This window comes from Amblyraja radiata, chromosome 8, assembly GCF_010909765.2.
Source record: "Amblyraja radiata isolate CabotCenter1 chromosome 8, sAmbRad1.1.pri, whole genome shotgun sequence".
Taxonomy (NCBI): domain Eukaryota; kingdom Metazoa; phylum Chordata; class Chondrichthyes; order Rajiformes; family Rajidae; genus Amblyraja; species Amblyraja radiata.
In genome coordinates this window covers 68,574,901-68,587,301 of record NC_045963.1, presented here as the reverse complement: position 1 = coordinate 68,587,301, position 12,401 = coordinate 68,574,901, and the positions used below count along the sequence as shown (strand labels likewise).

At 46.1% G+C, this 12,401-nt stretch overlaps 1 protein-coding gene and 2 long non-coding RNA genes across 4 annotated transcripts in view; 1 reads left to right on the top strand and 2 right to left on the bottom strand.

Moving 5' to 3' along the window:
- The window catches only part of LOC116976355, a 25,653-nt gene extending 16,592 nt beyond the window's left edge, over window positions 1–9,061 (top strand). The window contains exons 2-3 of the long non-coding RNA XR_004412937.1: window positions 4,665–4,712; window positions 9,050–9,061. This is a non-coding gene — a long non-coding RNA (uncharacterized LOC116976355). The remainder of the gene's footprint in view (window positions 1–4,664; window positions 4,713–9,049) is intronic.
- dtd1 (D-aminoacyl-tRNA deacylase 1) overlaps window positions 1–12,401 on the bottom strand; it is a 107,716-nt gene that overhangs the window by 37,010 nt on the left and 58,305 nt on the right. The gene's annotated exons all lie outside the window — the stretch shown is intronic.
- LOC116976354 overlaps window positions 1–12,401 on the bottom strand; it is a 17,467-nt gene extending 5,066 nt beyond the window's left edge. The window contains exons 1-2 of the long non-coding RNA XR_004412936.1: window positions 12,392–12,401; window positions 3,140–3,144 (exon numbers count right to left, since the gene is read on the bottom strand). This is a non-coding gene — a long non-coding RNA (uncharacterized LOC116976354). The remainder of the gene's footprint in view (window positions 1–3,139; window positions 3,145–12,391) is intronic.

The window sequence follows — 12,401 nt, the reverse complement described above, 5'->3', positions numbered from 1 at the left end:
CTTTTCCTATCACAGTGAGGAGGTGCCAGGTGAACTCACCGTGGTGAATGTTAATTTGTGGTTATTGTATGTTTTGTTATTTATTATTATATGTATGACTGCAGGCAATGAAATTTCAATACAATAAAGGAATCCGATCCATCCAATTCTCTCTGAGATTTGGCTCACAGATCCTCAGTTAGTTATTAATTTGAGGGTTTCAATGTTAACAGGCAGACTGGTCAAACTTAGTAATGCTCTACCCAGCTCGAGAGTGTTTAATAAACCACCATGGGTCTATGGGGAGATGGGTCCTGGGGCAAGGGTTCTTGGAGCTGAGGATCATCAAGACTGGTTCTGAAATCACTTGGACTATGAACACTGAGCATTGTGAAACATTGGGCGGCACGGTGGTGCAGCGGTAGAGTTGCCGTCTCCGTCTCATAGCGCCAGAGACCCGGGTTCGATCCTGACTACGGGTGTTGTCTGCATGGAGTTTGTATATTCTCCCCATGACCTGTGTAGGTTTTCTCCGGTTTCCCCCCACACCCCAAAGACGTGCGTGTTTGTAAGTTAATTGGCCTTCTGTAAAATTGCCCCTGGTGTGTCGGGAGTGGATGTGTAACTGGGATAACATAGAACGGGTGAACGACAGTCAGCATGGACTGAGGGGCCTGTTTCCATGCTGTATCTGTAAACCAACTAAACTAATACGTGCTGCCATTGATGAGGAATTACTTTTCACAAATCCTCTTCAGGTTCACGACTGATGCTCCTTCCCAGTAGGTCAGTGGGGAATGGAGGTGAGATAAATGAGTCTAGTGTTCACTGCCTGCTCCATCTTCTTGCTTTTGTCTTTTTGCACTATTATTGTTTGTTAGATATATAGATATATATATATAGATAGGGATAGATTGATATATAAATACATATATGTAATACATATATATCTGTGTGTATGTATATATGTGTGTGTACACAGACACATATATATATTTATATGCATACATGTGTGCACACACATATATATGCATACACACACATGCATGCATGTGTGTGCGTGTGCGTGTGTACACACAAATATATCTTTGCATACATATATGTGTGCACATACACATATATATGTACATACACACATATATATGCATACACACACATGCATGCCTGTGTGTGTGTACACACAAATATATCTTTGCATACATATATATGTGTGTGCACATACATATATATGTACACATACATATGCATACACACACATGCATGGGCGTGTGTGCGTGTGTCTTTTTTCCCATTTATTATATTGTTTACAGAGTACAATGTTTCCATATTCTGTTGTGCTGCTGCAAGTCAGATTTCCATTGTTCTGATTGGGATATTTGACAAATAAAACACTCTTGCCTCCTCTTCTTTCTCGAGTCGAGGCAGCCTGGTCCCATAAGTAACAGCAAGCCTCAGTGACCGCCTGCACTTCACAAATTTCCTGCCTTATCTCCCTCCTGCTAAACATTAGGAGCTAAACATTAACCAGGCGCAGCAGAGCTGGTTGCTTTCAATATCGTTCTGCTTCATGTTCGGCTTTTCATCTCGACTGCTTGCTCCGTGTCAGTTATCTGGAGTCTGGAGAGGGCACGCTGCTAATCCCATCCTCTATGAAGAACCGGGCGGAAGTAAACAGTCTTAAAATGGGCCATCATGTGCTTATCCTTGCATTAAGTCCCTGGTTTGAAACATTTGGTGGCTCAACATAACCCGGACTAATGAGAGTCCTTATTTTAAGAGTACATCCTTGTATTTAATGCAGGTGCAGCAGTAAGACATTGTTAATTACCTCCACTGGTATTCTGTTATAAATTCGTCACCACACAGTAATTGCCAACATTACTTAAGGGCCTGTCCCACTTTTGCAAGTTATTCATGAATTCTCCCGAGTTTTCCCCTTGATTCAAACTCGCAAAATGTTCGTAACGGGTCCGTAGGAGTCCGTAGATATATCGTAGCGGCTCGTTATGCCAGCCGTAGGTACACGGGGCATCCTCCCGACTATTTATTTTACTCGTGGACATTTTTTATCAGGCTGGTGAAAATCAGGCTGGTCCCGACTTACCTGATGCCCCGAGTACCTACGGCTGGCAAAACGAGCCGCTACGATATATCTACGGACTCCTATGGACCCATTACGAACATTTCTGCGAGTTTGAATCAAGGGGAACACTCGGGAGAATTCGTGAATAACTCGGGAAAGTGGGACAGGCCCTTTAGAGGGACTGACTGTCGCTGTACTGCGCTCACAAGCTTAGTAGCACTGCGATAATGATCTCTACACACCCGTGTGATTCCTGCAAACGGCCAATTATCCATCTTCAATTACTTCAAGAATTAAGCTGTCAGTTTTGAACCAAGTTACCGAAATGACATCGCAGACACATCGCTGGTTAACAACACCATGTCGAGGTTTTAAATGAAGATAATCGATTCTGATTTACAAACTGAATGATGTCAGGGTGCTGGGGAGGAAACAATTATTTCCCCTTTGAAGTGCTGGAGTAACTCAGCGGGTCAGGCAGCATCTCTGGAGAAAAGGAATAGGTGGCGTTTCGTGTCGTGACCCTTCTTCAGACTGAGAGTCAGGGGAGGGGGAATCGAGAGGTATAGAAGATAAATAGAACAAATGAATGAAAGATAAGCCATGATCAAGGAAAGGTTGAGCCCACAATGGTCCATTGTTGGCTGTAGCGAGTTATAGAGACAGTCAAACTCAACAGGACGACAGTGACACTAGTACGATGACTAGGGTGGGGAAGGGACGTAAAAAGAGGGGAGGTAAGGGTTACTTGAAGTTAGAGAAATCAATATTCATAGCGCTGCCCACGTGAAAAAATTCCCCTTACTCAATTTACAACCTAAGCATCAGATTATTTAGGTTTAAATTTACCATTGTCATATGTAGCGAGTCACAATAAAAAGCTTTGCCTTGCATGCTATCCACACAGATCAGATACACCATACACAGATACAATCGGCACAACTCACGTACAATAGATAGAGCAAAGGGGTGCAGAGAAGGACACAATGTGCTGGAGTAACTCAGCAGGTCAGGCAGCATCTCTGGAGAACATGGGTTAGTGACGCTTTGGGTGGAGACCCTTCTTCGACCCAAAACGCCATCTATCTATGTCCTCTTGATGCTGCCTTGTGTGCTGAGTTACTCCAGCATTTTGTGCCCTTTTGTGTATCAACCAGCATATGCTGTTCTTTGTTTCTGCATACAAAGTGCAGAATATATTTCTCAGCATTGTAGCGCATAATGTCACATCAGTTCCTTAGACAAAGTCCAATGTCCTCAATGCAGTAGAGGTGAATTGATCTGTGTTCCAGCTTATGGAAGGACTGTTCATAAATTCATGTTCATAAGTGATAGAATAAGAAGTAAGGCACAGAGCCCTTCAAGTCTACTCCGCCATTCAATCATGGCTGATCTATCTTTGCCTCTCAACCCCATTCTCCTACCTTCTCCCCATAACCCCCGACACTCGTACTAATCAAAAATCTGTCAATCTCCGCTTCACAAATATCCATTGACTTTGCCTCCACTGCCTTCTGTGGCAATGAATCCCACAGATTCTCCACCCTCTGACTAAAGAAATTCCTCCTTTTAAATGTCCATCCTTTTATTCTGTGGTTATGACCTCTGGTCCTGGACTCTCCCACAAGTGGAAACATCCTCTCCACATCCACTCTATCCAGGACTTATGGAAGGACTGTTCAGAAGCCTGAGAACAGCGGGGAAGAAGCTGTTCCTGTTCAATCTGTTTAGCAGTAAAATTCGTGTTTTCATTGTCGAAAATATTATTGTCAACTCTTCATTTTCCATTAAGAGAAGGAAAGGCAGAACCTGTGGGTCAATCCCTCGTGCTGTTCACAACTTTAGAGAATATCGAACTACGTTGGAATTACTTCAGGGACTCATTGTCAAAATCACATCCCTATCGTGAATGTCTAGGTACAAAATGAAAGCACTCGTCCAACAACTCACATTTGGCACGACAACAACTTTCATCTATAGAGTACCAATGTCCATAGTCAAGACAATGTGACACCAAGTCCTGACAAAAGTATATAACATTTTGAGAAGCATAGTCATTGAGTTATAGAGTCAGTCATACAGCGTGGAAACAGGCCCTTTGGCCCAACTTTTGCCCACTCCGCCCAACGTTCCATCTATATGAGTCCCACCGGCCCATATCCCTCTAAAAGTGTTTTATCCATGTACCTGTCTAAATGTTTCTTAAATGTCACAATAGTACCTGCCTCAACTACCTCCTCCGGCAGCTTGTTCCATGCACCAACCACCCTTTCTGTGAAAAAGTTACCCCTCAGATTCCTATTAAATCTCTCCCCCTTTCACATTTTGTCCTCTGGTTCTTGATTCCCCTACTCTGGGCAAGAGACTCTGTGCATCTACCTGATCTATTCCTCTCATGATTTTGTACACCTCTATAAAATCACTCCTCACCCTCCAGCGCTTTAGGGCAGCACGGTGGCGCAGCGGGAGAGTTGCTGCCTTACAGCGACAGGGACCCGGGTTCGATACTGACTACAGGTGCTGTCTGTACAGAGTTTGTACGTTCTCCCCGTGACCTGCGTGCGTTTTCTCCGGTTTCCTCCTACACTCCAAAGACGTACAGGATTGTAGGTGGATTGACTTGGTACAATTGCCAAATTGTCCCTAGAGTGTAGGATAGTGTTAATGTTAATGTTAATCGGCGCAAACTCAGTGGGCCGAAGGGCCTGTTTCCGCGCTGTTTCTCTAAACTAAATTAAACTAAACTAATAGATAGGGTAGATGGACAGAACCTTTTATCCCCAGGACAGAACATCAAAGACTAGAAGGTATAGCTGGAAGGTGACAGGGGCACAGTTTAGGATAGGCACATGGACATGCGAGGAATGGCCTCTCCCTGTGTTGCATCCTGCTATGATTCTGTGTAGTGCCGCTGCTGTTAAATCTTCAGTCTATTTTGCATCAAAACCAGGGCAAAATTAAGGGGCTTTATCTCCGCATCTGTGTGTATCTCGATGTGGAACCAACTGAGCTTTGACCTTCTATAATCATTTCAAAAATTAAACTATGAGGTATAACTACTGTTTTTTGAGAAGGAATACTATTTAAAGAGCAGAATCACAACCTCAGTTCCTATCACCAACTAGAGAGCGGTCCTGAGCTATCATCTACCTCACCATTTTTAAGGCAGAGATAGATAGATTCTTGATTAGGACAGGTGTAAGGGGTTACAGAGAGGGGAGAGATGGGGTTTGGAGGGAGAGATAGATCAGCCATGATAGGATGGCAGAGTTGACTAGATGGGCCAAATAGCCTAAAGGCCCTGTCCCACTTCCCCAGTTATTCACGAGCTCTCCCGAGATTTCCCCTCGATTCGAACTTGGGGAATGTCGGGTAATGTCCGTAGCGAGTCCGTAGGAGTGGGTAAATGTTTTGTTGCGACTCGTAATGCCAGCTGTAGGAACTCGGGATGTTTTTTCAGCATGTTAAAAACCTACGAATGGCTATTAGTATCTACGAATGGCTATTACCGAAATTCTCCGAGTTCGAATCAAGGGGAAAACTCGGGAGAGTTCGTGAGTAACTCGGGAAAGTGGGACAGGGCCTTAACTCTGCTCCTATCACCTATGACCTTATGACTGGAGACCCTCAGACTATCATTCAATGGAGTTTACCTTGCACTAAACATAATATCATTAATCCAGTATCTGTGCACGGCTTGATTCTAATCATGTGTAGTCTTTCCGCTGACTGGATAGCACACAACAAAAAGCTTTTCACTGTACCTCAGTACATGTGACAATAAACGAAACTAACCTACATTTAAATGTTTGTTCTGTAAGCACTGCGTTTGATATTGAAGGACGGTGGAAGGAACGATGGATAGATAAGGTAAATGGACAGAACCTTTTATCCCCATGAAGGAGTATCAAAGACTACAGGGCATAGCTGGAAGGTGACAGAGGCAAAGTTTGACGCAGATGGACCTTAAACGTCCAGGGACCTTGAATGGGAGGCCACCATCGACTCCACAGTCAAAAAAGCCCAACAGAGAATGTACTTCCTGCGGCAGCTGAGAAAACACAATCTGCCACAGGCAATGATGGTCCAGTTTTATGCTGCCATCAGAGTCTGTCCTCACCTTCTCCATCATGGTCTGGTTTGGCTCAGCCACCAAGCATGACATCCGGAGGCTGCAGCAAATCGTCCGATCGGCTGAGGAGGTTATTGGCTGCAACCTTCCCTCCATTGACGAACTGTACACTGCAAGGGCCAGGAAGCGAGCGGGCAAGATCATCTCTGACCCCTCTCACCCTGGCCACAAACTCTTTGAAGTGCTTCCCACTGAGAGGCGACTCTAGACTATCAAAGCTGCCACAGCCAGACATAAAAACACGAGCAGTAGCTCTACTCAACAGCCTCCTTTTGCTCTGGTATTTTATTTTATACACATGTTTAAATTATAATGTCTTATTTTTAATTGTCTACTGTACATCGTATTGTTATCCTTACGAGCAAAGCACCAAGGCAAATTCCTTGTATGTATACATACTTGGATAATAAAATATTTATTCAATGTCAGGCTCAGACATTAGCCATTGGGTGAATGGGATGAATGAGAATTGTTTGTACATGAACCACATTGCACGTATGAGTGGGAGAGTCCAGTACCAGAGGCCACAGCATCAGAATAAAAGGAGGTACTTTAAGAAAAGAGATGAGATGGAATATCTTTAATCAGAGGGGGGCGAATCCTTGGAATTCATTGCCAGAGACGGATGTGGACACCAATTCAATGGAAATTTTTAAGGCGGAGATTGACAGAGTTTTGATTGGTAAAAAGGTGTCAGGGGATATGGGGCAAAGGTGGATAATGAGGTTAGGAGGGAGAGATAGATCAGCTTCGATTGAATGGCCTAATTCTGCTCCTACAGTGTATGAACACCTGAGTCTTCTTCTAAACTATTGTGTAGGAAGGAACTGCAGATGCTGGTTCAAACCGATGATAGACACAAAAAGCTGGAGTAACTCAGCGGATCTGACAGCATAACTGGAGAAAAGGAATAGGTGACGTTTCGACCTGAAACATCACCCATTCCTTCCCTTCAGAGGTGCTGCCTGATCCGTTGAGTTACTCCAGCTTTTAGTGTCAATCTTCCTCTAAACTATTGCTCACTTTGCAGGGTGAAAATGAATAGAAACATAGAAACATAGAAAATAGGTGCAGGAGTAGGCCATTCGGCGCTTCGAGCCTGCACCGCCATTCAATTTGATCATGGCTGATCATCCAACTCAGTATCCTGTACCTGCCCTCTCTCCATACCCCCTGATCCCTTTAGCCACAAGGGCCACATCTAACTCCCTCTTAAATATAGCCAATGAACTGGCCTCAACTACCTTCTGTGACAGGGAGTTCCAGAGATTCACCACTCTCTGTGTGAAAAATGTTTTTCTCATCTCGGTCCTAAAGGATTTCCCCTTTATCCTTAAACTGTGACCCCTTGTCATGGACTTCCCCAACATCGGGAACAATCTTCCTGCATCTAGCCTGTCCAACCCCTTAAGAATTTTGTAAGTTTCTATAAGATCCCCCCTCAATCTTCTAAATTCTAGCGAGTACAAGCCGAGTCTATCCAGTCTTTCTTCATATGAAAGTCCTGACATCCCAGGAATCAGTTTGGTGAACTTTCTCTGTACTCCCTCTATGGCAAGAATGTCCTTCCTCAGATTTGGAGACCAAAACTGTACGCAATACTCCAGGTGTGGTCTCACCAAGACCCTGTACAACTGCAGTAGAACCTCCCTGCTCCTATACTCAAATCCTTTTGCTATGAATAGCGAGGAAAAACAAAGTTGGGGGGGGGGGTCATTTGTCACTTGCCTTTGTGAAGCAACAATCATTTAATTCCAAAAGATTATCTAACGCTTGAAAAAAAATCTTAGCCAGGGATTGAAGATGGAAATTCTCTTGATAGCCTTCTATTGTAAGAATGACATGAAGATAATCTTAATTCCCATTTCTCAGCCTCTCGAGCTGCTAAGTCATTTTGCAGGCATGTATATTTTTAAGGCAGAGATAGATCGATCCTTGATTAGTACGGGTGTCAGGAGTTATGGGGAGAAGGCAGGAGAATGGCGTTAGGACGGAGAGATAGATCAGCCACGATTGAATGGCTGAGTAGACTTGATGGGCCGAATGGCCTAATTCTACCCCTATCACTTATGACCTTATGACATATGTCTACTTTAAAATGAAATGGACTTCAGCGTTAAAACGACCATTTAACAGACTGATTCCAGTGAAAACTATTATGGCTTTTTGGCAACCGCTCGAGTCTTCAGTCGCATAAACAGACTAACTGTAAATGTCACTGCTGTTTATGTAACTCATCCAAAAAAATTTTGCTTTGACATTTCTTCTACCCTCCCCATCTCGTCAAAATGATGAACAAGTGTGGAGGTGTAATCAGTTCAAGGCTAATGGAAATGCAAAGCAAATCAGCCTTAAAAGCCCACATATGTTAATGTAAAGAGCTACAAAAGATCTCCATGACAAAGCACTGCTCACACACAGTGCAAGTTCAAGCAGAATCTGCCTCTGCTGTTGCGTTTAGCGTTATTTGCTTCCAACGCCCATTCTAGATAAACATTGAACATAGAACAGCACAGGAACAGGCCCTTCGGCCCACAAAGAGAACCTCATTGAAATTTACTGAATAGTGAAAGGCCTAGATAGAGTGAATATGGAGGGGATGTTTCCACCAGGACACGGTGGCGTAGCAGTAGAGCCTTACTGCGCCAGAGACCTGGGTTCGATCCTGACTACGGGTGCTTGTCTATATGGAGTTTGTACGTTCTCCCTGTGGCCTGTGTGGGTTTTCTCTGAGGTCTTCGGTTTTCTCACACACTTCAAAGACGTACAGCTTTGCAGGTTAATTGGCTGGGTGGAAAAAATGTTAAATTGTCCCAAGTGTGTGTAGGGTAGCGTTAATAGACGATAGACAATAGGTGCAGGAGGAGGCCATTCGGCCCTTCGAGCCAGCACCGCCATTCAATGTACCACAATCAGTACCCCGTTCCTGCCTTATCTCCATATCCCTTAACTCCACCATCCCTAAGAGCTCTATCTAACTCTCTCTTGAAAGCATCCAGAGAATCAGCCTCCACCGCCCTCTGAGGCAGAGAATTCCACACACTCACAACACTCTGTGTGAAAAAGTTTTTCCTTATCTCTGTTCTAGATGGAACGGAGATGAGTTCTTAAACTTATTCTTAAACATTGGGAACATGTTTCCTGCCTCTAGTGTGTCCAAACCCTTAATAATCTTATATGTTTCAATAAGATATCCTCTCATCCTTCTAAATTCCAGAGTATACAAGTCCAGCTGCTCCAATCTATCAACATATGACAGTCCCGCCATCCCGGGAATTAACCTCGTTCACCTACGCTACACTCCTTCAATAGCAAGAATGTCCTTCCTCACGTTTGGAGAGCAAAACTGCACACAATACTCCAGGTGTGGTCTCACCAGGGCCCTGTACAACTGCAGGAGGATCTATTGGCTCCTATACTCAATTCCTCTTGTTATGAAGGCCAACATGCCATTCGCTTTCTTCACTGCCTGCTGTACCTGCATGCTTACTTTCTGTGACTGATGAACAAGGTCCCCCAGATCCCGTTGAACTTCCCCTTTTCCCAACTTGACATCATAGATAATAATCTGTCTTCCTGTTTTTGCCACCAAAGTGGATAACCTCACATTTATTCACATTAAACTGCATCTGCCCACTCACCCAACCTGTCCAAGTCACCCTGCAGCCTCATAGCATCCTCCTCCCAGTTCACACTGCCACCTAGCTTTGTGCGGGGATCGCTGGTCGCTGCGGCCTCGGTAGGCCGAAGGGTCTGTTTCCGTGCTGTATCTCTAAACTAAACTAGTGGGAGAGTCTAGGACCAGAGGCCAAAGTCTCAGAATAAAATAATGTATCTTTAGAAGGCAGATGAGAAGGAATTTCTTCAGTCAGAGGGTGATGAATCTGTGGAATTCTTTGCCACAGAAGGCTGTGGAGGCCATCAATGGGTATTTTTAAAGCAGGGAGAAATAGATTCTTGATTTGTACAGGTGTCAGGGGTTATGGGGAGTAGGGGGGAGAATGGGGTTGAGGGGGAGAGATAGATCAGCCATGAATGAATGGCAGAGTAGACTTGAAGGGCCAAATGGCCTAATTCTGCTCCAATCACTTATGAACATGACAAGTGGCTTTCTTTAACTCTGCTTCTTTCGCTTCGAGAAGGTGAGAGGGGAAGGATTTAACAGGAACCTGAGAGGCAACTTTTCCACATAAAGTAAAAGTAAACCTGAAACCTGGGTTTGTTCCCCACCCCGGGTGCGATCTGTGTGTGGTGTCTGTAGGTTCTTCCTGTGACCGCGAGTGTTTCCTCCCACATTCCAAAGATGTGTAGGTTTGTAGGTTAATTGGCTTCAGTCAGGGGGTGGTGAATTCGGAGTGGCGGCGCGGCTCTGGCTGCAGCGGCTCACCGGCAGTCCTGTTTGTTTTGTGTTTTTTGTGTTGTTTATTTCGTTTTTGGTTAGTCTAGTTTTGGTTTTTAGTTTGTGTTTGGGGGGGGGGGGGGTTGAAACGGGGCTTGCTGTCTCTCCCTGCGGGGGAATGCGACTTTTTTGTCGTATTCCCCTTCTCTGCCTCCGTCTGCGCTGAGGCCTAATGGCGGAGCTGGCGACCTCGAGGCTCAGGAGGCAGAGCCCGCCAGGACTCGCCCTGAGCTCGCTCCCGTGAGGGCGGCCCGGCTCGGGGCTGGAACAGTGCTTCCGTGAGGGAACGGTGCTCCCGTCGGAGTGGCCGAGCTCGGGGAGGTATGGCGTTCCCAGCCCGAGGGAGGAGCGGCGCCCATGTTGGGGCGCTCCCAGCCCGAGGGAGGAGCGGCGCCCATGTCGGGGCGGCCCAGCCCGAGGGAGGAGCGGTGCCCATGTCGGGGCGGCCCAGCCCGAGGGAGGTACGGCGCCCATGTCGGGGCGGCCCAGCCCGAGGGAGGAGCGGCGCCCATGTCGGGGCGGCCCGGCCCAGGGAAGAAGCGACGCCCAAGTCGGGGCGGCCCAGCCCGAGGGAGGTACGGCGCCCATGTCGGGGCGGCCCAGCCCGAGGATGAAGACGGCACGATACTCACGTGAGGGTGGCTGGGACGGTGTTCTGGCGGTGGTGGCCTGAGTCCGGGGTTCGGCCGCGGGCCAGCGGCTGCGTCAGCAGGACTGGTGGGCGGCAGCTTCGACCACCCCGGGGCGCGGTGATTGAGCCGCGGGACAGTTTTTAACATCGCCCGGTGGGGGATCGCCTCAGCGCAGAGGGAGAAGAGGAGGGAAGAGACTGCAGACCTAAAGACTTTTGCCTCCATCACAGTGAGGAGATGCTGGGTGGACTCACTGTGGTGAATGTTAATATGTGTTTATTGTTGTTTTTTATTGTATTGTATTGTATGTATGACTGCTGCAATTTCGTTCAGACTTCGGTCTGAATGACAATAAAGGCTATCTAATCTAATCTAATCTAATCTAATCTGTGGAATTCATTGCCACAGACGGCAGTGGAGGCCAAGTCATTGGATATTTTTCAGGCGGAGATGGTCAGATTCCTGATTGGTACGGATGTCGGGGGTTATGGGGAGAAGGCAGGAGAATGGGGTTAGGAGGGAGAGATTGATCAGCCATTACTGTATGGTGGAGTAGACTTGACGTTCTACCACTTTATCCTGTTTCTGTACACTGTGGATGGCACAATTGTAATCATGTAGTCTTTCCGCTGACTGGATAGCACGCAGCAAAAAGCGTTTCACTGGGCACATGTAACCATAAACTAAACTAAAGGTATTTACTCATTCAGTTCCTCCATCTCTGACCTTTGACAGATGCCTAGTCTTCATTGCTTCATCACTGCAGCTATTTCTCAAGATGCCCAGTCACAAAGGTATGGGCGGCACGGTGGCACAGCGATAGAGTTGCTGTCTTACAGTGTTCATAGCGCCAGAGACCCGGGTTCGATCCCGACTACGGGTGCTGTCTGTACGGAGTTTGTACATTCTCCCCGTGACCGCGTGGGTTTACTCCGCGATCTTGGGTTTCCTCCCACACTGCAAAAACGTACTGGGTTGTAGGTTAATTGGTTTTGTATAAATGTAAATTGTCCCTAGTCTGTGTAGGATAGTGTTCGTGTGCGGGGATCGCTGGTCGGCGCGGGTTCGGCGGCCGAAAGTGCCTGTTTCCGCGCTGTATCTCTAAACTAACCTAAAAACCTTTGTTAACTTTTCTACCTCTTTGCTCTTTCAACCCGCATCTCTACCCAAGGTAGA